This window comes from Capricornis sumatraensis, chromosome 13 (genome assembly GCF_032405125.1).
Source record: "Capricornis sumatraensis isolate serow.1 chromosome 13, serow.2, whole genome shotgun sequence".
Taxonomy (NCBI): Eukaryota; Metazoa; Chordata; class Mammalia; order Artiodactyla; family Bovidae; genus Capricornis; species Capricornis sumatraensis.
In genome coordinates, this window is record NC_091081.1 from 43,843,992 (window position 1) to 43,866,641 (window position 22,650).

A 22,650-nucleotide genomic window follows, 5' to 3' on the forward strand; every position below is an offset into this window, starting at 1 on the left:
GGAAGGCGATAAGTCGCAGTGACTGCGCTCGCCAAACACCCGGTTACCTACGCTGCTTGGACCAGGGAAGGGCACAAAACGCAGGCCCAACTGAGTCTGCACCTCTGAGTACTACCTGAGTGCCTGAACCTGAGTGGCTTAGACCTGGCAGGTGCATGCAGCCCAGGGCCAGCCTTGGACAGTCCCCAGTGGAGCAACCTAGAGCCTGAGCAGTGTAGACAGGGAAAGCACACATTCCGTGAGCAGGGGCAAACCCAGTGTGCCAAGATACTGCGAGCACATGCCAGTGTTATTTGTTTGCAGTGTTCCTCCCTCCCCACAGCACGACTGAACTAGTGAGCCTAAAAAAGTGTCCACCACCGCCCCCTTATGTCAGGGCAGAAATTATACACTGAGGAGACCAGCTTACAGAAGAAGCTATAACAGAGGGAACCTCCTTGGAAGTGACAGGTGCAATAGATTAAAACCCTGTAGTTAGTACCGACTACATAGGAAGAGGCCTATAGATCTTGAGAAATATAAGCCGGATCAAGGAACTATCTGAAGATGAACTGACCCCACACTGCCCACAACACCAGAGAAAGTTCTAGATATATTTTTACAATTTTTACTATCATTCTTTAATTTTTTAAATTTTTAAGTCCTCTATTACTCCTTTAATTTTCATTTTATAACCTACTATTACTTTGCAAATAGAGAGACTCTATTTTTTCAAGCAATCTTCATATATATATATATATATATATATATATATATATATATATAATAATTTTTGTGACTTTTTTTTCTTTAATATTGGATTTTTGAAAATCCTACCTCTACTCTAGATTTTTAATCTGTGCTTTTGGGTATTTGCTGTCAATTTTGTACCTTTAAGAACCCAATCTTCAGTACCCATTTTTACTTGGGAGTGAGATTATTGGCTTGATGGCTCTCTTCCCCTTTGGACTCTCCTTTTTCTACACTAGGTTGCCTGTATCTCCTACCTCCCCCTTCTCTTTTCTACCCAACTCTGTGAATCTCTTTGTGTGTTCTGGGTTGGGGAGAACACTTAGGGAACTGATTACTGGCTAGATCTGTCTCTCTCCTTTTTATTCCCCCCTTTATCCTTTTGGTCACCTCTGTCTCCCTCCCTCTTCTCTTCTCTGTATAACTCCATGAACATCTCTGAGCAGTCCAGACTGTGGAGTGCACATAAGGAATTGATTACTGACTAGCTTGCTCTCTCCTCTTTTGGTTCCACTTCATCTCATCCTGGTCACTTCTGTCTCCCTCTTCCTTCTTTTCTTTTCCATGTAACTCAGTGAACCTCTCTGGGTGTACCTCACTGTGGAGAAACTTTTCATCTTTAACCTAGATATTTTGTCAACAGTGCTGTATAGATGGAGAAGTCTTGAGGCTACTGTAAAAATAAGACTGAAAACCAGAAGCAGGAGGCTTAAATTCAAATCTGAGAACGCCAGAGAACTCCTGACTCCAGGGAACATTAATAGACAGGAGCTCATCAAACACCTCCATACCTACACTGAAACCAAGCACCACCCAAGGGCCAACAAGTTCTAGAGAAAGACAAACCATACAAATTCTCCAGCAACACAGGTACATAGCCCTGAGCTTCAATATACAGGCTGCCCAAAGTCACTCCAAACCCATTAACATCTGATAACTCATTACTGGACACCTCATTGCACTCCAGAAAGAAGAAATCCAGCTCCACCCACCAGAACACCAACACAAGCTTCCCTAACCAGGAAACCTTGACAAGCCACGTGTACAACCCCACCCACAGCAAGGAAACTCTACAATAAAGAGAACTCCGCAAACTGCCAGAATACAGAAAGTCCACCCCAAACACAGCAATATAAACAAGAGGAAGAGACAAAAAAGCCCACCAAACCAAACAAAAGAAGAAGAGATAGGGAATCTACCTGATAAAGTATTCCAAATAATGATAGTGAAAATGATCCAAAATCTTGAAAACAAAATGGAATAACAGATAAATAGCCTGGAGACAAGGATTGAGAAGCTGCAAGGAAGGTTTAACAAGGATCTAGAAGAAATAAAAAAAGAGTCAATATATAATGGATAATGCAATAAATGATATCAAAAACACTCTAGAGGGAACAAATAGTAGAATAACGGAGGCAGAAGATAGGATTAGTGAAGTAGAAGATAAAATGGTAGAAATAAATGAAGCAGGGAGGAAAAAAAACCTGAAGAAATGAGGACAATCTCAGAGACCTCTGGGACAAGGTTAAATGCCCCAACATTCGAATCATAGAAATCCCAGAAAAAGATGACAAAAAGAAAGACCATGAGAAAATACTTGAGGAGATAATAGTTGAAAACTAACCTAAAATGGGAAAGGAAATAATCACCCAAGTCCAAGAAACCCAGAGTGTCCCAAATCAGATAAACCCAAGGCAAAACACCCCAAGACACATATTAATCAAATTAACAAAGGTCAAACACAAAGAACAAATATTAAAAGCAGCAAGGGAAAAACAACAAATAACACACAAGGGGATTCCCATAAGGATAACAGCTGATCTTTCAATAGAAACTCTTCAGGCCAGGAGGGAATGGAAGGCCATACTTAAAGTGATGAAAGAAAATAACCTACAGCCCACATTACTGTACCCAGCAAGGATCTCATTCAAATATGAAGGAGAAATCAAAAGCTTACAGACAAGCAAAAGCTGAGAGAATTCAGCACCACCAAACCAGCTCTCCAACAAATGCTAAAGGATCTTCTCTAGACAGGAAACACAAAAAGCTTGTATAAATTTGAACCCAAAACAACAAAGTAAATGGCAATGGGATCATACTTATCAATAATTACCTTAAACATAAATGGGTTGAATGCCCCAACCAAAAGACAAAGACTGGCTGAATGGATACAAAAACAAGACCTCTATATATGTTGTCTATAAGAGACCCACCTCAAAACAAGAAACACATACAGACTGAAAATAAACGTCTGAAAAAAGATATTCCACGCAAATAAAGACCAAAATAAAGCAGGAGTAGCAATACTCATATCAGATAAAATAGACTTTAAAATAAAGTCTGTGAAAAGAGACAAAGAAGGACACTACATAATGATCAAAGGATCAATCCAAGGAGAATATATAACAATTATAAATATATACGCACCCAACATAGGAGCACCACAATATGTAAGACAATGCTAACAAGTCTGAAAGGGGAAATTAACAATAATACGATAATAGTGGGAGACTTTAATACCCCACTCACACTTATGGATAGATCAACTAAACAGAAAATTAACAAAGAAACACAAACTTTAAATGATACAATAGAACAGTTAGACATTATTGATATCTATAGGACATTTCACCCCAAAACAATGAATTTCACCTTTTTCTCAAGCTCACACGGAACCTTCTCCATGATAGATCACACCCTGGGCCATAAATCTAGCCTTGGTAAATTCAAAAAAAATTGAAATTATTCCAACCATCTTTTCTGACCACAATGCAGTAAGATTAGATCTTATTTACAGGAAAAAAAAACTAGTAAAAATTCCAACATATGGAGGCGGAACAACACGCTGATGAATAACCAATAAATCACAGAAGAAATCAAAAAAGAAATAAAAAATGCATAGAAACAAATGAAAATGAAAACATAACCCAAAACCTGTGGGAAACTGTAAAAGCAGTGTTAAAAGCCTTTGTATGGATCACAACAAACTGTGGAAAATTCTGAAAGAGATGGCAATACCAGACCACCTGACCTGCCTCTTGAGAAATCTATATGCAGGTCAGGAAGCAACAGTTAGAACTGGACATGGAACAGCAGACTGGTTCCAAATAGGAAAAGGAGTACGTCAAGGCTGTGTATTGTCAACTTGCTTATTTAAATTATATGCAGAGTACATTAAGAGAAACGCTGGGCTGGAAGAAGCAAAGCTGGAATAAAGATTGCCAACAGAAATATCAAGAACCTCAGATATGCAGATGACACCACTCTTATGGCAGAAAGTGAAGAAGAACTAAAAAGCCTCTTGATGAAAGTGAAAAAGGAGAGTGAAAAAGTTGGCTTAAAGCTCAACATTCAGAAAATGAAGATCATGGCATCTGGTCCCATCACTTCATGGGAAAGAGATGGGGAAACAGTGGAAACAGTGTCAGACTTTATTTGGCGGGGAGGTTGGGGGAGGGGGGTGGAGGGAGGCTCCAAAATCACTGCAGATGGTGATTGCAGCCATGAAATTAAAAGATGCTTATGCCTTGGAAGGAAAGTTATGACCAAACTAGATAGCATATTGAAAAGCAGAGACATTACTTTGCCAACAAAGGTCTGTCTAGACAAGTCTATGGTTTTTTCACTAGTCGTGTATGGATGTGAGAGCTGGACTGTGAAGAAAGCTGAGCACCAAAGAATTGATGCTTTTGAACTGTGGTGTTGGAGAAGACTCTTGAGAGTCCCTTGGACTGCAAGGAGATCCAACCAGTCCATCTAAAGGAGACCAGTCCTGGGTGTTCTTCGGAAAGAATGATGCTAAAGCTGAAACTCCAGTACTTTGGCCACCTCATGTGAAGAGCTGACTCATTGGAAAAGACTTTGATGCTGGGAGGGATTGCGGGCAAGAGGAGAAGGGGATGACCGAGGATGAGATGGCTGGATGGCATCACCAACTCAATGAATGTGAGTCTGAGTGAACTCCAGGAGTTGGTGATGGACAGGGAGGCCTGGCGCGCTGCAGTTCATGGGTTTACAGAGAGTCAGACATGACTGAGCAACTGCACTGAACTGAACTGAACTGAAGGGGAAGGTTCATAGCAATACAGGCATACCTCAAGAAACAAGAAAATAGTCAAATAAATAACCTAACTCTACACCTAAAGCAACTAGAATTGGAAGAAATGAAGAATCCCAGGGTTAGTAGAAGGAAAGAAATCTTAAAAATTAGGGCAGAAATAAATGCAAAAGAAACAAAAGAGACCATAGCAAAAATCAACAAAGCCAAAAGCTTGTTCTTTTAGAGGATAAATGAAATTGACAAACCACTAACCAGATTCATCAAGAAACAAGCAGAGAGATCAAATCAATAAAATTAGAAATGAAAATGGAGAGATCACAACAGACAACACAGAAACACAAAGGATCATTAGAGACTACTATCAGCAATTATATGCCAATAAAATGGACAACTTGGACAAATTCTTAGAAAAGTACAACTTTCCAAAACTGAACCAGGAAGAAACAGAAAATCTTAACAGACCCATCACAAGCATGGAAATTGAAACTGTAATCAGAAATCTTCCAGCAAACAAAAGCCCAGGTCCAGACGGCTTCACAGCTGAATTCTACCAAAAGTTAGAGAAGAGCTAACACCTATTCTACTCAGACTTTTCCAGAAAATTACAGAGGAAGGTAAGCTTTGAAACTCATTCTATGAGGCCACCATCACCCTAATACCAAAACCTGACAAAGATGCCACAAAGAAAGAAAACTACATGCTAATATCACTGATGAACATAGATGCAAAAATCCTTAACAAAATTCTAGCAATCAGAATTCAACAATGCATTAAAAAGATCATACACCATGACCAAGTGGGCTTTATTCCAGGGATACAAGGATTCTTCAGTATCCACAAATCAATCAATGTAATACACCACATTAAGAAATTGAAAAATAAAAGCCATATGATTATCTCAATAGATGCAGAGAAAGACTTTGACAAAATTCAACATCCATTTATGATAAAAATTCTCCACAAAGCAGGAATAGAAAGAACATACCTCAACATAATAAAAGCTATATATGACAAACCCACAGCAAACATTATTCTCAATGGTGAAAAATTGAAAGCATTTCCCCTAAAGTCAGGAACAAGACAAGGGTGCCCACTTTCACTGCTACTATTCAACATAGTTCTGGAAGCTTTGGCCGCAGAAATCAGAGCAGAAAAAAAAAAAAAAAAAAGGAATCCAAATTGGAAAAGAAGAAGTAAAATTCTCACTGTTGCAGATGACATGATCCTCTACATAGAAAACCCAAAAGACTCCATCAGAAAATTACTAGAGCTAATTAATAAATATAGTAAAGTTGCAGGATATAAAATCAACACACAGAAATCCCTCGCATTCCTATACACGAATAATGAGAAAATAGAAAGAGAAATTAAGGAAACAAGTCCATTCACCATTGCAACAAAAAGAATAAAATACTTAGGAATATATCTACCTAAAGAAACACAAGACCTATATATAGAAACATCTATATATAGAAAGGTGAAAGAAATCAAAGATGATACTAATAAATGGAGAAATATACCATGTTCATGGATCAGAAGAATCAGTATAGTAAAAACGAGTATACTACCCAAAGCAATCTATAGATCAATGCAATTCCCATCAAGCTACCAATGGTATTTTTTACAGAGCTAGAACGAATAATTTCACAATTTATATGAAAATACAAAAAACCTCGAATAGCCAAAGCAATCTTGCGAAAGAAGAATGGAACTGGGGGAATCAACCTGCCTGAATTCAGGCTCTACTACAAAGCCACAGTCATCAAGACAGTATGGTACTGGCATAAAGACAGAAATATAGATCAACGGAACAAAATAGAAAGCCCAGAGATAAATCCACACACCTATGGACATCTTCTCTTTGACAAAGGAGGCAAGAATATATAATGGATTAAAGACAATCACTTCAACAAGTGGTGCTGGGAAAACTGGTCAACCACTTGTAAAAAAATGAAACTAGAACACATTCTAACACCATACACATTAATAAACTCAAAAAGGATTAAAAATCTAAATGTAAGACCATAAACTATAAAACCGCTAGAGGAGAACAAAGGCAAAACACTCTCCGACATAAATCACAGCAGGATCCTCTATGACCCACCTCCCAGAATATTGGAAATCAAAGAAAAAATAAGCAATTGGGACTTAATTAAAATTAAAAGCTTCTGCACAACAAAGGAAAATATAAGCAAGGTGAAAAGACAGGCTTCAGAATGGGAGAAAATGATAGCAAAAGAAAGAATTAATCTCAAAAATATACAAGCAACTCCTGTAGCTCAATTCCAGAAAAATAAATGACCCAATCAAAAAATGAGCCAAAGAACTAAACAGACATTTCCCCAAAAACCTACAGATGGCTAACAAATACATGAAAAGATGCTCAACATCACTCATTATCAGAAAAAGGCAAATTAAAACCACAATGAGGTACCATTTCACTCCAGTCAGAATGGCTGCTATCCAAAAGTCTACCAACAATAAATGCTGGAGAGGATGTGGAGAAAAGGGAACCCTCTTACACTGTTGGTGGGAATGCAGACTAGTACAGCCACTATGGAGAACAGTATGGATATTCCTTAAAAAACTGGAAATAGAACTGCCTTATAACTCAGCAATCCCACTGGTGGGCATACACACTGCGGAAACCAGAATTAAAAGAGACACGTGTACCCCAATGTTCATCGCAGCACTGTTTATAACAGCCAGGACATGGAAGCAACCTAGATCTCCATCAGCAGATGAATGGATAAGAAAGTTGTGGTACATATACACAATGGAGTATTACTCAGCTATTAAAAAGAATGTATATGAATCAGTTCTATTCTAATGAGGTGGATGAAACTGGAGCCAATTATACAGAGTGAAGTAAGCCAGAAAGAAAAACACCAATACAGTATACCAAAGAAAGGCAATGCCAAAGAATGCTCAAACTACTGCACAATTACACTCATCTCACACGCTAGTAAAGTAATGCTCAAAATTCTCCAAGTCAGGCTTCAGCAATACCTGAACTGTGAACTTCCTGATGTTCAAGCTGGTTTTAGAAAAGGCAGAGGAACCAGAGATAAAATTGCCAACCTTCGCTGGATCATGGAAAAAGCAAGAGAGTTCCAGAAAAACATCTATTTCTGCTTTATTGACTATGTGAAAGACTTTGACTGTGTGGATCACAATAAACTGTGGAAAATTCCAAAAGAGATGGGAATATCAGACCACCTAACCTGCCTCTTGAGAAATCTGTATGCAGGTCAGGAAGCAACAGTTAGAACTGGACATGGAACAACAGACTGCTTCCAAATAGGAAAAGGAGTACATCAAGGTTGTATATTGTCACCCTGCTTATTTAACTTATATGCAGAGTACATCATAAGAAACGCTGGAATGGAAGAAGCACAAGCGGGAATCAAGATTGCCGGGAGAAATACAATAACCTCAGATATGCAGATGACACCACCCTTATGGCAGAAAGTGAAGAGGAACTAAAAAGCCTCTTGATGAAAGTGAAAAGGAGAGTGAAAAAGTTGGCTTAAAGCTCAACATTCAGAAAATGAAGATCATGGCATCCGGTCCCATCACTCCATGGGAATAGATGGACAAACAGTGGAAACAGTGTCAGACTTTATTTTGGGGGGCTCCAAAATCACTGCAAATGGTGATTGCAGCCATGAAATTAAAAGACGCTTACTCTTTGGAAGAAAAGTTATGACCAACCTAGATAGCATATTCAAAAGCAGAGACATTACTTCGCTGACTAAGGTCCGTCTAGTCAAGGCTATGGTTTTTCCAGTAGTCATGTATGGATGTGAGATTTGGACTGTTAAGAAGGCTGAGTGCTGAAGAATTGATGCTTTTGAACTGTGGTGGTGGAGAAGACTCTTGAGAGTCCCTTGGACTGCAAGGAGATCCAACCAGTCCATTCTGAAGGAGATCAGCCCTGGGATTTCTTTGGAAGGAATGATGCTAAAGCTGAAACTCCAGTACTTTGGCCACCTCATGTGAAGAGTTGACTCATTGGAAAAGACTTTGATGCTGGGAGGGATTGGGGGTGGAGAAGACGGGAACGACCGAGGATGAAATGGCTGGATGGCATCATTGACTCAGTGGACGTCAGTTTGAGTGAACTCCAGGAGTTGGTGATGGACAGGGAGGCCTGGTGTGCTGCAATTCATGGGGTTGCAAAGAGTCGGACGTGACTGAGCAACTGAACTGAACTGAACTGAATGCATATATATGGAATTTAGAAAGATGGTAACAATAACCCTGTATGCAAGACAGCAAAAGAGACACAGTATAGAACCGTCTTTTGGACTCTCTGGAGAGGGCGAGGGTGGGATGATTTGGGAGAAAGGCATTGAAACATGTATAATGTCATATGTGAAACTAATCTCCAGTCCAGGTTCAATGCATGATACAGGATGCTTGGGGCTGGTGCACTGGGAAGAACCAGAGGGATGGTATGAGGAGGGAGGTGGGAGGGAGGTTCAGGATCGGGAACACATTTAAACCTTTGGGAGATTCATGCTGATGTATGGCAAAACCAATATAATATTGTAAAGTAATTAGCCTCCATATAAGGTTATTGTTACCATCTTTCTAGATTCCATATATATGCATTAATATACTATATTGCTGTTTTTCTTTCTGGCTTACTTCACTCTGTATAATCGGCTCCAATTTCATCCACCTCATTAGGACTGATTCAAATGTATTCTTTTCAATGGTTGAGTACAGCGTACTGCCATTCATGGGGTCGCAAAGAGTCAGCCACGACGGAGCAGCTGAACTGAATTCAACTGAACATTCCATTGTGTATATGTACCGCAGCTTTCTTATCCATTTGTCTGCTGAGGGTCATCTTGGTTGCTTCCATGTGCTGGCTATTATAAACAGTGCTGCGATGAACATTGGGGTACATGTGTCTCTTTCAATTCTGGTTTCCTTGGTGTGTATGCCCAAAAGTGGGATTGCTGGGTCATATGGCAGTTCTATTTCCAGTTCTTTAAGGAATCTCCACACTGTTCTCCATAGTGGCTGTACTAGTTTGCGTTCCCACCAACAGTGCAAGAGGGTTCCTTTTTCTCCACACCCTCTCCAGCATTTATTGTTGGTAGACTTTTGGATAGCAGCCATTCTGACTGGCGTGAAATGGTACCTTATTGCGGTTTTGATTTGCATTTCTCTGATAATGAGTGATGTTGAGCATCTTTTCATGTGTTTGTTAGCCATCTCTAGGTCTTCTTTGGAGAAATATCTGTTTAGTTCTTTGGCTCATTTTTTGATTGGGTCGTTTATTTTTCTGGTATTGAGATGCTTGAGCTGCTTGCATATTTTGGAGATTAATTCTTTGTCAGTTACTTCATTTGCTTTTATTTTCTCCCATTCTGAAGGCTGCCTTTTCACCTTGCTTATAGTTTCCTTCATTAGGCAAAAGCTTGTAAGTTTAATTAGGTCCCATTTGTTTATTTTTGTTTCCATTACTCTGGAAGGTAGGTCATAGAAGATCCTCCTCTGATTTATGTCAGAGAGTGTTTTGCCTGTGTTTTCCTCTAGGAGTTTTATAGTTTCTGGTCTTACATTTAGCTCTTTAATCTATTTTGAGTTTATTAATGTGTATGTTGTTAGAAAGTGTTCAAGTTTCATTCATTTACAGGTGGTTGACCAGTGTTCCCAGCACCACTTGTTAAAGAGATTTTCTTTTCTCCGCTGTATATTCTTGCCTCCTTTGTCAAAGATAAGTTGTCCATAGACATATGGATTTATCTTTGGGCTTTCTATTTTGTTCCATTGATCTATATTTCTTTCTTCATACCAGTACCATACTGTCTTCATGACATGATCAGCTGTTATCCTTATGGGGAATCCCCTGGTGTGTTATTTGTTTCTTTTCCCTTGCTGCTTTTAATATTTGCTCTTTGTGTTTGATCTTCATTAATTTGATTAATATGTGTCTTGGGATGTTTTGCCTTGGGTTTATCCTGTTTGGGACTCTCTGGTTTTCTTGGACTTGGCTAGCTATTTCCTTCCCCATTTTAGGTAAGTTTTCAACTACTATCTCCTCAGGTATTTTCTCATGGTCTTTCTTTTTGTCTTCTTCTTCTGGGACTCTTATGATTCGAATGTTGGGGTGTTTGATATTTTCCCAGAGGTCTCTGAAGTTGTCCTCATTTCTTTTAATTCTTTTTTTCTTTTTTCCTCTCTGCTTCATTTATTTCCACCATTCTATCTTCCACCTCACTTATTTTATCTTCTGCCTCATTTATTCTACTGTTGGTTCCCTCCATAGAGTTTTTTTTATCTCAGTTATTGCATCATTCATTATTGACTGACTCTTTTTTATTTCTTCTAAATCCTTGTTAAACATTTCTTGCATCCTCTCAATTCTTGTCTCCAGACTATTTTTCTGTAGCTACATTTTGTTTTCAAGATTTTGGATCATTTTTACAATCATTATTCTGAATTCTTTTTCAGGTAGACTTCCTATCCCCTCCTCATTTGTTTGGTTTGCTGGGCATTTATTGTGTTCCTTTAGCTGCTGAATATTTATCTGGCTTTTCATCTTGTTTAGAATACTGTGTTTGGGGTGGCCTTTCTGTATGCTGGAAGTTTGTGGTTCCTCTTTATTGTGAAGGTTCCTCCCCATGGGTGAGGTTGGGCAAGTGGCTTGTCAAGGTTTCCTGGTTAGGGAAGCTTGTGTCAGTGTTCTGATGGGTAGAGCTGGATCTTTTCTTTCTGGAGTGCAATGAAGTGTCCAGTAGTAAGTTTTGAGATATCTATGCATTTGGTGTGACTTTGGGCAGCCTGTAAATTAATGCTCAGGGCTATGTTCCTGTGTTGGTGGAGAATTAGTGTGGTATGTCTCACTGTGGAACTTGTTGGCTCTTGAGTGGGGCTTGGTTTCAGTATAGGTATGGAGGCTTTTGGATGAACTCTTGTCGATTAATGTTCCCTGGAGTCAGGAGTTTTCTGGTGTTCTCAAGTTTTGGATTTAAGCCTCCTGCCTCTGTTTTTTCAGTCTTATTTCTGCAGTAGCCTCAAGACTTCTCTATCCATACTGCACCAATGAGAAAACATCTAGGTTAATGGAGAAAAGATTCTCTACAGTGAGGGACAGTCAGGTTTGCAGAGTTACATGGAGAAGAGAAGAGAGAAGAAAGAGATTGAGGTGACCAGGAGGAGAAGAGGGGGAATTAAATGGGGAGAGAACAGTCTAGCCAGTAATCAATTCCCTATGTGCTCTCCACAGCTTGGAACACCCAGAGAGTTCACAGAATTACATAAAGAGAAGAGGGTGGAAGAAAATAGAGGTGATGAGGAGAAGAAGAGGGTGAGTCAAAAGGAGAGAGACAAATCTAGCCAGTAATCAATTCCCTAAATGTTCTCCAAAGCCTGGAATACCCAAAGAGATTCACAGCATTGGGTAGAGAAGAGAAAGTGAAGGGAGGAGGTAGAGGTGACCTGCGGGAGAAAAAGGAGAGTCAAAAGGGGGAGAGGTCAATCAAGACAGTAATCACACTCCTATGTAAAAATGGGTGCTGAAGATGGGATTTTTAAAGATACAAAATTGATAACAGATACCAAAAAGCAAAAATCTAGAGTAGAGTTTAGACTCTCAAAAATACAATATTTTTTAAAAATCACAAAAATTATAAAAAATATGTATGAAATTTGCTTGAAAAATAAGGTCTTTTTTTGCAAGGTAATAGGTTATAAAAATGAAAATTAAAGGAGTAATAAAGGCCTTAAAATATAAAATTAAAATAATAATAGTAAAATATATCTAGGAATCTCTCTGGAGCTGTTGAGGGCAGTGTGGGGTCAGTTCAGTTTCAGATAGTTCCTTGTTCCAGTTTATACTTCTTCTCGAGGTCTATATGCCCCTTCCAATGTAGTCAGTGCTAACTATAGGGTTTTAATCTATTGCACCTGTCATTTCCCAAGCAGTTCCCTCTGTTTATTTTGGCTTCTTCTGTTTGCAAGTCTCTTCAGTGTCTAATTTCCACCCTGACACAAGGGGATGGAGGTGGTCACTTATTTAGGCTCACTTGTTCAGTTGTGCTGTGGGGCTGGAGGAACAGTACAAACAAATATCACTGGCATGTGCGGGGAGTGCTCACAGTGTCTGGGCCACACTGGCTTTGCTCCCATTCACGGCGTGTGTGCTTTCCCGGTTTACACTGCTCAGGTTCCAAGTTGCTCTGCAGGGGAACTTTCTAAAGCAGGCCGTGGGTTGCATGCACTTCCCAGGTCTAAGCTGCTCAGGTTCATGTTCTCAGGTACTCCACAAAGGCACAGACTTGGTTGGGCCTGCATTTTGTGCCCTTCCCAGGTCCAAGCAGCTCAGGCGATCAGGTGCTAGGCGAGCACACTCTCCCCAGGTGGGGCAGTGCATCTTTTCACCTCCTTGGTCCCAGCCACTCGGTTTCCTGGGTGCTCAGCAGGAGCGCCATCTCAGGTGTGCTGTGTGTCTTCTCTGGGGAGCTGATGTCTGGCTGTGACCCTGCTGGCAGATATCAACCGTCCAGGATCCCAGGAAGACGTGGTTAGCAACTGGGAGCCTGCTCGCTATTTGGTAGAGGATGCCGTCTCTGGGGCCAAGATTGCCCCTCACTGGTCTGGCTGTTGCCTGCCTGCCTCTCTGCCTCTGATGGGAGATGGGCTGGTCCGCAGCTGGCTATCTCTCCTCTGGTATTCACTCAATCCTTTGTTCTGTGGGTTGTCCAGGCTGTGCCTTAGGTTAGAGCTTTTCGTGGGAAAGTTCTATCTCTCTCTCTCTCTCTTTTTTTTTTTTCTCTTTCTGGCTATCCCACAGTTTGGGTTGCTATCTCACATTAGTTCCCTCAGATTGTCCTCAGGGCATTTAGGCCTGGTCCTTACCCTAAGCAATGCAGCCCCTTGTGGTGGATGTGAGCATCTGGGCTACTTCTCTGCTGGGAGTTGTGGTTAGGCACATAATCTGTGGGTTTTATTTATTTATTTTTTTCCTCCCGGTTATGTTGCCCTCTAAGATTCCAAAACTCCCCACAGACCCGCTGGTGAGAGGGTTTCCTGGTGTTTGGAAACTTCTCTTTTACGACTCCCTTCCCAGGATGGGTCTCCATCCCTAACTCTTCTGTCTCTTTTTATCTTTTATATTCTTTCCTACCTCCTTTTGAAGACAATGGGCTGCCTTTCTGGGTGCCTGGTGTCCTCCGCCAGCATTCAGAAGTTGTTTTGTGGAATTTTCTCAGTGTTCAAATGATCTTTTGATGAATTTGTGAGGGAGAAAGTGGTCTCCCTCTCATATTGCTCTGCCATCTTAGGACCACCCCTATACTTTTAAAATCAAATATTCTTCCTATTTTAAAATATATTTTGCAATTTCATATCTTAGTAATAGTTGTTTCTAAATATAAACTTTTTCTAATTATTCAACTCAAAGAAAGGTACAAACTCATAATTAGTAAGTTTCAAGGAATTTTTTAGAATATATATGAAGTTTTTATTTCCAAATCAAATATGTATATGTTACTTTTATATCTTTATTTACAAGATTAACAGTTGCAATGATTCTTCAAGATATAACACTTTAAGACAGAAAAAAATGTAAAAGTAAACTACTCAGAACAATCTGAAAAGATATTAAAATGGAATAAGAGGGATAGTCCCAATAATGATAATGGTGAACGTACTTGTATTGAACTGAATCTCCTGCTAGTAACAACTAAAGGCTCATAACACAACACAGCTTTTTTTTTTTATTTCATTTCATTAAATTTTTTTATTGAAGGATAATTGCTTTATAGAATTTTATAGTTTTCTGTCAAATCTTAACATGAATCAACCATAGGTATACATATATCACCTCCCTTTTGAACCTCCCTCCATCTCCCTCCCCAACCCACCACTCTAAGTCCATACACAGCCACTGTTTGAGCTTCCTGCATCATACAGCAAATTCCTGTTGGCTGTTTTACATATGATAATGTAAATTTCCCTGTTACTCTTTCCATACATCTCACCCTCTCCTCCCATCTCCCCATGTCCATAAGTCTGTTCTCTATGTCTGTTTCTCCATTGCTACCCTGTAAATAAATTCTTCAGAACCATTTTTCTAGATTCCTTTTGTGTGTATTAGAATATGATATTTATTTTTTTCTTTCTGACTCACAACTCTGTATAATAGGTTCTTGGTTTATTCTCCTCATCAGAACTGACTCAAATATGTTCCTTTATGGCTGGGTAATATTAAATTGTGTATATGTATGATAACTTCTTTATTTATTCATCTGTTGATGGATGTCTAGGTTGCTTCCATGTTCTAGCTATTGCAAAGGGTAATGCAATGAACAATGGTATACATGTGTCTTTTTAACCCTGGTTTCCTCAGGGTATATACCTAGTAATGGGTTTGCTAGGTCATATGGTAGTTTCATTCCTAGCTTTTTTAAGGAGTCTCCATATCATCTTCCATAGTGGCTGTATCAATTCACATTCCCACCAACATTTCAAGAGCATTCCCTTTTCTCCACACAGTTTCCAGCATTTATTGTTGGTAGACTTTTTGATGACAGCCATTCTGACTGGTGTGAGGTGATATCTCATTGTGGTTTTGATTGGCATTTCTCTAATAATGAGTGATGTTGAGCATCTTTTCATGTGTTTGTTAGCCATCTGTATATCTTCTTTGGAGAGATGTCTGTTTAGGTCTTTTTCTAACTTTTTGATTGGGTTGTTTGTTTTCCTGGTATTGAGTTGTATGAGCTGCTTGTATATTTTGGAAATGAATCCATTGTCAGTCGTTTCATTTACTATTATTTTCTCCTATTCTGAGGGTTATCTTTTCACCTTGTTCATAGTTTTCTTTGCTATGCAAAAGCTTTTAAGTTTAATCAGGTCCCACTTGTTTACTTTTGCTTTTATTTCTGTTACTCTATGAGGTGGGTCAAAGAGGATCTTGCTTTGATTTATGTCATCGAGCGTTCTGCCCATGTTTTCCTCTAAGAGTTTTGTAGTTTCTGGTCTTACATTTAGATCTTTAATCAAATTTGAGTTTATCTTTGTGTATGGTGTTAGGAAGTGTTCTAATTTCGTTGTTTTATATGTTTGCTACCCAGTTTTCCCAGCACCATTTATTGAAGAGGATGTCTTTGCCCCATTGTACATTCTTGCCTCCTTTGTTAAAAATAAGGTACCCATAGGTGCATGGGTTTATTTCTGGGCTTTCTATCTTGTTCATTTGTCTATATTTCTGTTTTTGTCCCAGTACCATACTGTCTTGATGATTATATCTTTGTAGTATATTCTGAAGTCAGGAAGGTTGATTTCTCAAACTCCATTCTTCTATCTTAAGATGCTTTGGCAATTTGGGGTCTTTTGTGTTTCCATATGAATTGTGAAATGTTTTGTTCTAATTCTGTGGGAAATGCCATTGGTAATTTGATAGGGATCACATTGAATCTGTAGATTGTGTTTGGTAGTATAATATTTATTCTTCCTACCCAGGAACATGGACTATCTCTCCATCTCTTTATGCCAACTTTGATTTCTTTCATCAGTGTCTTATAATTTTCTGTGTACAGTTCTTTTGTCTCCTTAGGTAAGCTTATTCCTAGATATTTAATTATTTTTTGTTGCAATGGTGAATGGGAATGATTCCTTAATTTCTCTTTGTTATTTTTCATTTTTAGTATATAGAAATGCAAGTGATTTCTGTGTATTGATTTTGTATCCTGTAATTTTGCTAAATTCACTGATTATCTCTAGCAATTTTCTGATACCATCTTTAAGGTTTTCTATGTACAGCATCATGTTATCTGCAAATGGTGAGAGCTTTACTTCTTTTCTGATCTTCATTCTTTTTATTTCTTTTTCTTCTCTGATTGCTATAGCTAAGACTTAACAGAACTATATTGAAAAATAGTGGTGCAAGTGGGCACCCTTGTCTTGTTCCTGATTTTAGGGGGAATGCTTTCAGTTTCTCACCATTGAGAATAATATTTGCTGTAGGTTTATCATATTTGCCCTTTACTACGTTGAGGTAGGTTCCTTCTATGCCCATTTTTTGAAGAGTTTTAGTCATAAATGCAGGTTAGGAAGTAACAATTAGAAATGGACATGGAACAACAGATTGGTTCCAAATAGGAAAAGGAGTACATCAAGGCTGTATATTGTCACCCTGCTTATTTAATTTCTATGCAGAGTACATCATGAGAAACACTGGGCTGGAGGAAGCATAAGCTAGAATCAAGATTGCCGGGAGAATTATCAATAACCTCAGATATGCATATAACACCACCCTTATGGCAGAAAGTGAAGAAGAACTAAAAAGCTTCTTGATGAAAGTGAAAGATACTTTGGTCACCTGTTGTGAAGAGCTGACTCATTTGAAAAGACCCTGGTGGTGGAAGAGATTGAGAGCAGGAGGAGAAGGGGATGACAGAGGATGAGATGGTTTGATGGCATCACCGACTCCATGGACATGGATTTGGGTAGACTCCTGAAGTTGGTGATGGACAGGGAGCCCTGGCTTCCTGTGGTTCATGGGTTGCAAAAAGTCGGACATGACTAAGCTACTGAATTGAACTGAATCATAAATGGGTGCTGAATTTTGTCAAAGGCTTTTGCTGCATCTATTGAGATTATCTTATGATTTTTATCTTTCAATTTGTTAATATGTTGTATCACATTGATTTATTTGCATAATTTGAAGAATTTTTGCATTCCTATGATAAACCCAACTTGATCATGGTGTATGAGTTTTTTGATATGTTGCTGAATTCTGTTTACTAAAATTTTGTTGAGGTTTTTGCATCTATGTTCATCAGTGGTATTAGCCTGTAGCTTTCTTTTTATTGTGTTGTCTTTGGTTTTTGTATCAAGGTGATGATGGCCTTGTAGAATGAGTTTGGAAGTGTTTCTTCCTCTGCTATTTTTTGAAAGAATTTTAGAAGGAATAGGCATTAGCTCTTCTCTAAATACAACTCAACTTTTAAACACACACAGAAACACAAATATTTGAAGATAACTGGAAAGCAGCAAAATGCAGGTGGAAATTGGAGGCACAAGACCGTTAAAAATGGAATTAAACAGCTACATCTACATGAATATAACTCTAATTTTCCTTTTATTCATTTTTTTTCTCTTCTTTCTTTTCTCTTCCTTTCCCTTCCTGGAAAAAAAATTCTGAAGTCATGAGGTGTAGCCAAACAAAATGAAACATACATACACATGTTGAGAGGAATGGAGTGGAGAAGGGGGTTTCATAGTTATGCAAAGAGTTAGAACATGAGCAGGATGAAGATAAATCCACGTGGAAGGACTTCTCAGTATGAGATATCATAGTCTAGCATGAAAGCCATCAATGTGTGTGGCATGAGTATTTCATACAAGTTGTCCAAATCTGAAAATATTGAGAATGATATCCACGTGGAAGGAGGACCTGATGTCCCTACTGGCTGTATTTGTGGGAGTTCAGTTGAGAACAACATCCACCCATAAATGCAAAAATGAGTTGTCAAACTGTAAGGATTGGAAAAGTCTACTATGATGTAAAAAGAATCCTTCCACAGGGAAGACATACAGTGGAGAAAGTGAAAAGTGAAAGTCACTTGGTCGTGTCTGACTCTTTGTGACCCCATGGACTATAAAATCCATGGGATTCTCCAGGTTAGATTACTGGAGTGGGTAGCCTTTCCCTTCTCCAGGGGATCTTCCCAACCCAGGGATCAAACCCAGGTCTCCCACTTTGCAGGTAGATTCTTTACCAGCTGAGCTACAAGAGAGTTGGAACTCAAATAGTGTAAATAGGGTTTCCACAGTGTAACCTGGAAGCATATGAAGGGAGCCAGTAGAGTGAGTTGCTCTGGTGGCAGTTGTTGAAGCCTGACCTGAGAGATAGAGAACTTCTCCATAGTAGAATGGAGTGCTGGAATTTGAGCAGTGTAAGGAGGCAACCATATCAATCTGCTAATGGTACCATAACATTACAAAGTAATGTACCATAACATAATCAAAGTATGGTATCATAACAAAGTACCATAGACCAGGTGCCTTAAACTAGAGCTTTCTTAGTATTTCATTATAGTTCTGGAGACCTAAAAGTCAAGATCAAGGTTTTGGAGGTTTGGTTTCTACTGAGGAGGACTCTTTCTATGATTTGTGGATGTCACCTTCTCATGATGTCCCTACATGGGCTTTTCACTATGCATGCATATCCTTGGAGTCTCTTCTTATAAGCATGCCAGTCATATTGGATTATGGCCTTACCCTTCTGACCTCATCTAACCTGAATATCCCCCTTAGGGGCTCTATCTCCAAATATAGTCACTTTGGGTATTATGGCTTCAAATAATGAAATTGGGGGAGATATAGTTCAATTCATAACAGCAACCTACAAGAGATGGGAGAAATGAGAAGCTGGAATCTTGACAAGGAAAAGAAGTTGTCTAAATAAGGGAACAGATGTGATGGCACAGTGTAGGGTATTAGACCTTGAGTAGGATGCAGAGGATATCTAACACGACAGGAGTGAAAAAGAGGGTTGGCAGTAACAAGAGCTTATATACTTATTAACTGGGTGATTAAACAAGTTAAATATATTAAAAATAGTAGGTTTCAGGTTTATCACTGCCAGATAACTAACTTACAAATATGGAAAGGCAGAAAATTAGGATAAACCCTGTAATGTTAAATTAGGGATAGAAGTATTAGTATAAACATGACTCTACACATAAAATGGATTCTACACTGTATATATATATATACATACACACATACATGTATACATATGTCCATAAATGCATATATGATACATTTACATACATGCACATATAACAGATGTTTGTGTCTCATGCATATATAAAGTCACTAACAGCCTAGAAGGCAGCGATACCACAGTAGGTGTTATCTACTAAATATAATTCATTAATAAAACAAAAATCCTCGGTTTAATTGATAATTCTAGGTCTGGGACAGGAAATATGCAAGATGAACCAGGAAACGAAGAGGTGGTCAAAGATTATCACAAGGAACAGAAGTCAGCTTTAAGAGACTCCCAAATCTGGAATGATTCGAACATTAAAACAAACAATGATGGTAATGGATTATAATCAATACAATAAAAAATGTATAAAATGAGTCAATCATATGTATACTATTATAATGATCATTATTTATTAGGGAGAAGTAATTGTTCTGTGCTTGTGTTACAGAAATCTTTGTCCAAACCTTAAACACTGGCACATCTCAGCAGCAAGTTTCTGACTCCTTTTCTTGCTAAGCAACCTTACCTACTGCCATGACCTTCAATCCCACCACACACTGATGTCTCCAATCCAGACTGTCTCTGTATACTCTAAGACTCAAACTCCAGGTGTCTATTTAATATTTCTACATAGATGAATACACATATTATATATGAATATTTGCTCATCTCAAAGTAAAGTCCGAAATTTTCTCCTTCCCCAAAACCGTTTATCTTCAGCATTCCCCATTCGGTAAATGGCAACTTTATTTAGCTAAATACTTTATGCCAGGAATCTGCAAAAACAATTTCCTCTCCTTTATACTTCCAATCCAATATGTATCCAATGCCTAAAAGTCCTACTTCAAAATATCCTCTTCAGCTTTAAAAATTATCCAGCTTCTTCAAATTAATTTAGTCCTAACTTGTAGGTAGCATATTATGGTATGTAAGAGCATAGACTTCATAGTCAAACTGCCTGGATTTCAATTCTTTCTCTTCCATCTATGCAACCCTGGAAAAAATAGTTTACCCTGTTTTACTAATTTAAAGTAGTTTATCTCTGTTTCCTTATCTGCAAAATAGTATAATAATAGTAGTATCTACTTTATAGGATATTGTGGAAGTAAACATAAATCAGCACAGAAACAGTATTCAAAACATTTCAGCTACTTTTAGCTATTATTATTTTTTAAGCCAGTATCATCTCCAGCTTGCTTTATGGAAGATCTTTTCTAACTGTATACTCAATATATATCTTACCACATCCAATTATTTCTTCACACAGTAGACCGAATAATTTTTATAGTAATGACTAATTACATTACCTCTTGATTACCTTTCATTTGTTGCCCATATAATTTTATTGTAATATGTGGAATCATTTTTGTGACCTTATCCTTCCATTTTTTATGATAATATATAATTCAACAATAATAATCTTCTCTATGTTTCTATTAGACACTAAGCCCTTTCTTGCCTCAGGGCCTTTGCATATGCTACATGAAATGCAGACTTTATAAAATTAGACCAAGAAAGTCACTAACCAAATAACGAAAATAATGACAACAATAAAATTTTTGGAGGGAGGAATATGATTGCCATAGTTGCTGTATATATTATATTATCTAAAATACCCAATTTTCAGAAAAAAATTAAGTGACTTCAAAGAAACAGAAAAGTATAAACTGTAAACAGGAATAAAAGCAATCAATAGAAAATGTCACTGTGGAAACTAGATTTGGTACCTATAAGACAAAGATGCTAAACCAGTTATTTTAGTTATATTCAAAAAACTAATCCATATTTTTTTAAAATCAAGAGAAAATATGGCAATAATGTCTCACCAAATTGAGAATATCAATAGAGCCAGAAATTATAATAAAAAACCAAACAGAAATTTTGAAGTTTAAAAATAAAATAGCTGAAATGAAATATTCACTGAGGCTCAATATTAAATTTAACTTACAGATAAAAGAATTAGTAACTTTGAAGATAGATTAATAGCGATAGTCCAGCCTAAGGAACAGAAACAAAAATAAGTGAAGACAAGCAAACCCTCCCAAACTGTGGTTTACCATACAGTATATTGACATGGCAAAATGGGAGTCCCAGAGGGAGAGGAAAAATAGAAAGTGGCACAAAGTACATTTGAAAAAATAATGCTAGGGATTTCCCATATTTGATGAACTATATTAATCTACACATCCTATAAATTCAAATACTCCTAGTAAAATAATTTCAAAGAAATCCATAACAAGATATATCATAGTTAGACTTCAAAAGCCAAATTGAAAGAGAGTTTTAAAAGCAGCAAGAGTGAAATGATGCATCACATACAAGATATCCTCAACAGTACTAATAGCACTTCTCTTCAGAGGGTTTTCTGATCTCTTCACCCACACATGCACACTACTTTTAGTCTACTTGTCACATACTCCCTGTATTTTTTCTTCATTGACTTTACTGATGTTGTATTAAACTGTGATTTTTTATTTAGTTCCTGTCTCTCCAGTTCCTTGCCAAATTGGCGGGAATGACTCCTCATACATAGCAAATCCTAAGTAAATGAATGAATTAGTGAATTAATTAATATACACAAATCATTTTATCTAAATAGATCTGACTTCCTCAGTTTTATTTCCAGTTTTTTTTTTTTTTTTTTTTTTACACCAGTTCAATTCAGTTCAGTTGCTCAGTCTTGTCTGACTCTTTGTGACCCCATGGACTGCAGCACGCCAGGCCTCCCTGTCCATCACCAACTCCCAGAGTTTACTCAGACTTATGCCCATTGAGTTGGTGATGCCATCCAACTATCTCATCCTCTGTCGTCCCCTTCTTCTCCTGCCTTCAGTCTTTCCCAACATCAGGGTCTTTTCAAATGAGTCAGTTTTTTTACATCAGGTGGCCAAAGTATTGCAGTTTCAGCTTCAGCATCGGTCCTACCAATGAATATTTCAGGACTGATTTCCTTTAGGATGGACTGGTTGGATCTCCTTGCAGTCCAAGGGACTCTCAAGGAACTACACCAAGGAACACTAAAATTCTTTGAAAGTTTAAGGGAAAAGATATAAAAGATATTTTTCTCTGTATCACTTTGATTTTAGTATATGTGCTGCCAAAGCAAACACTATGTTTT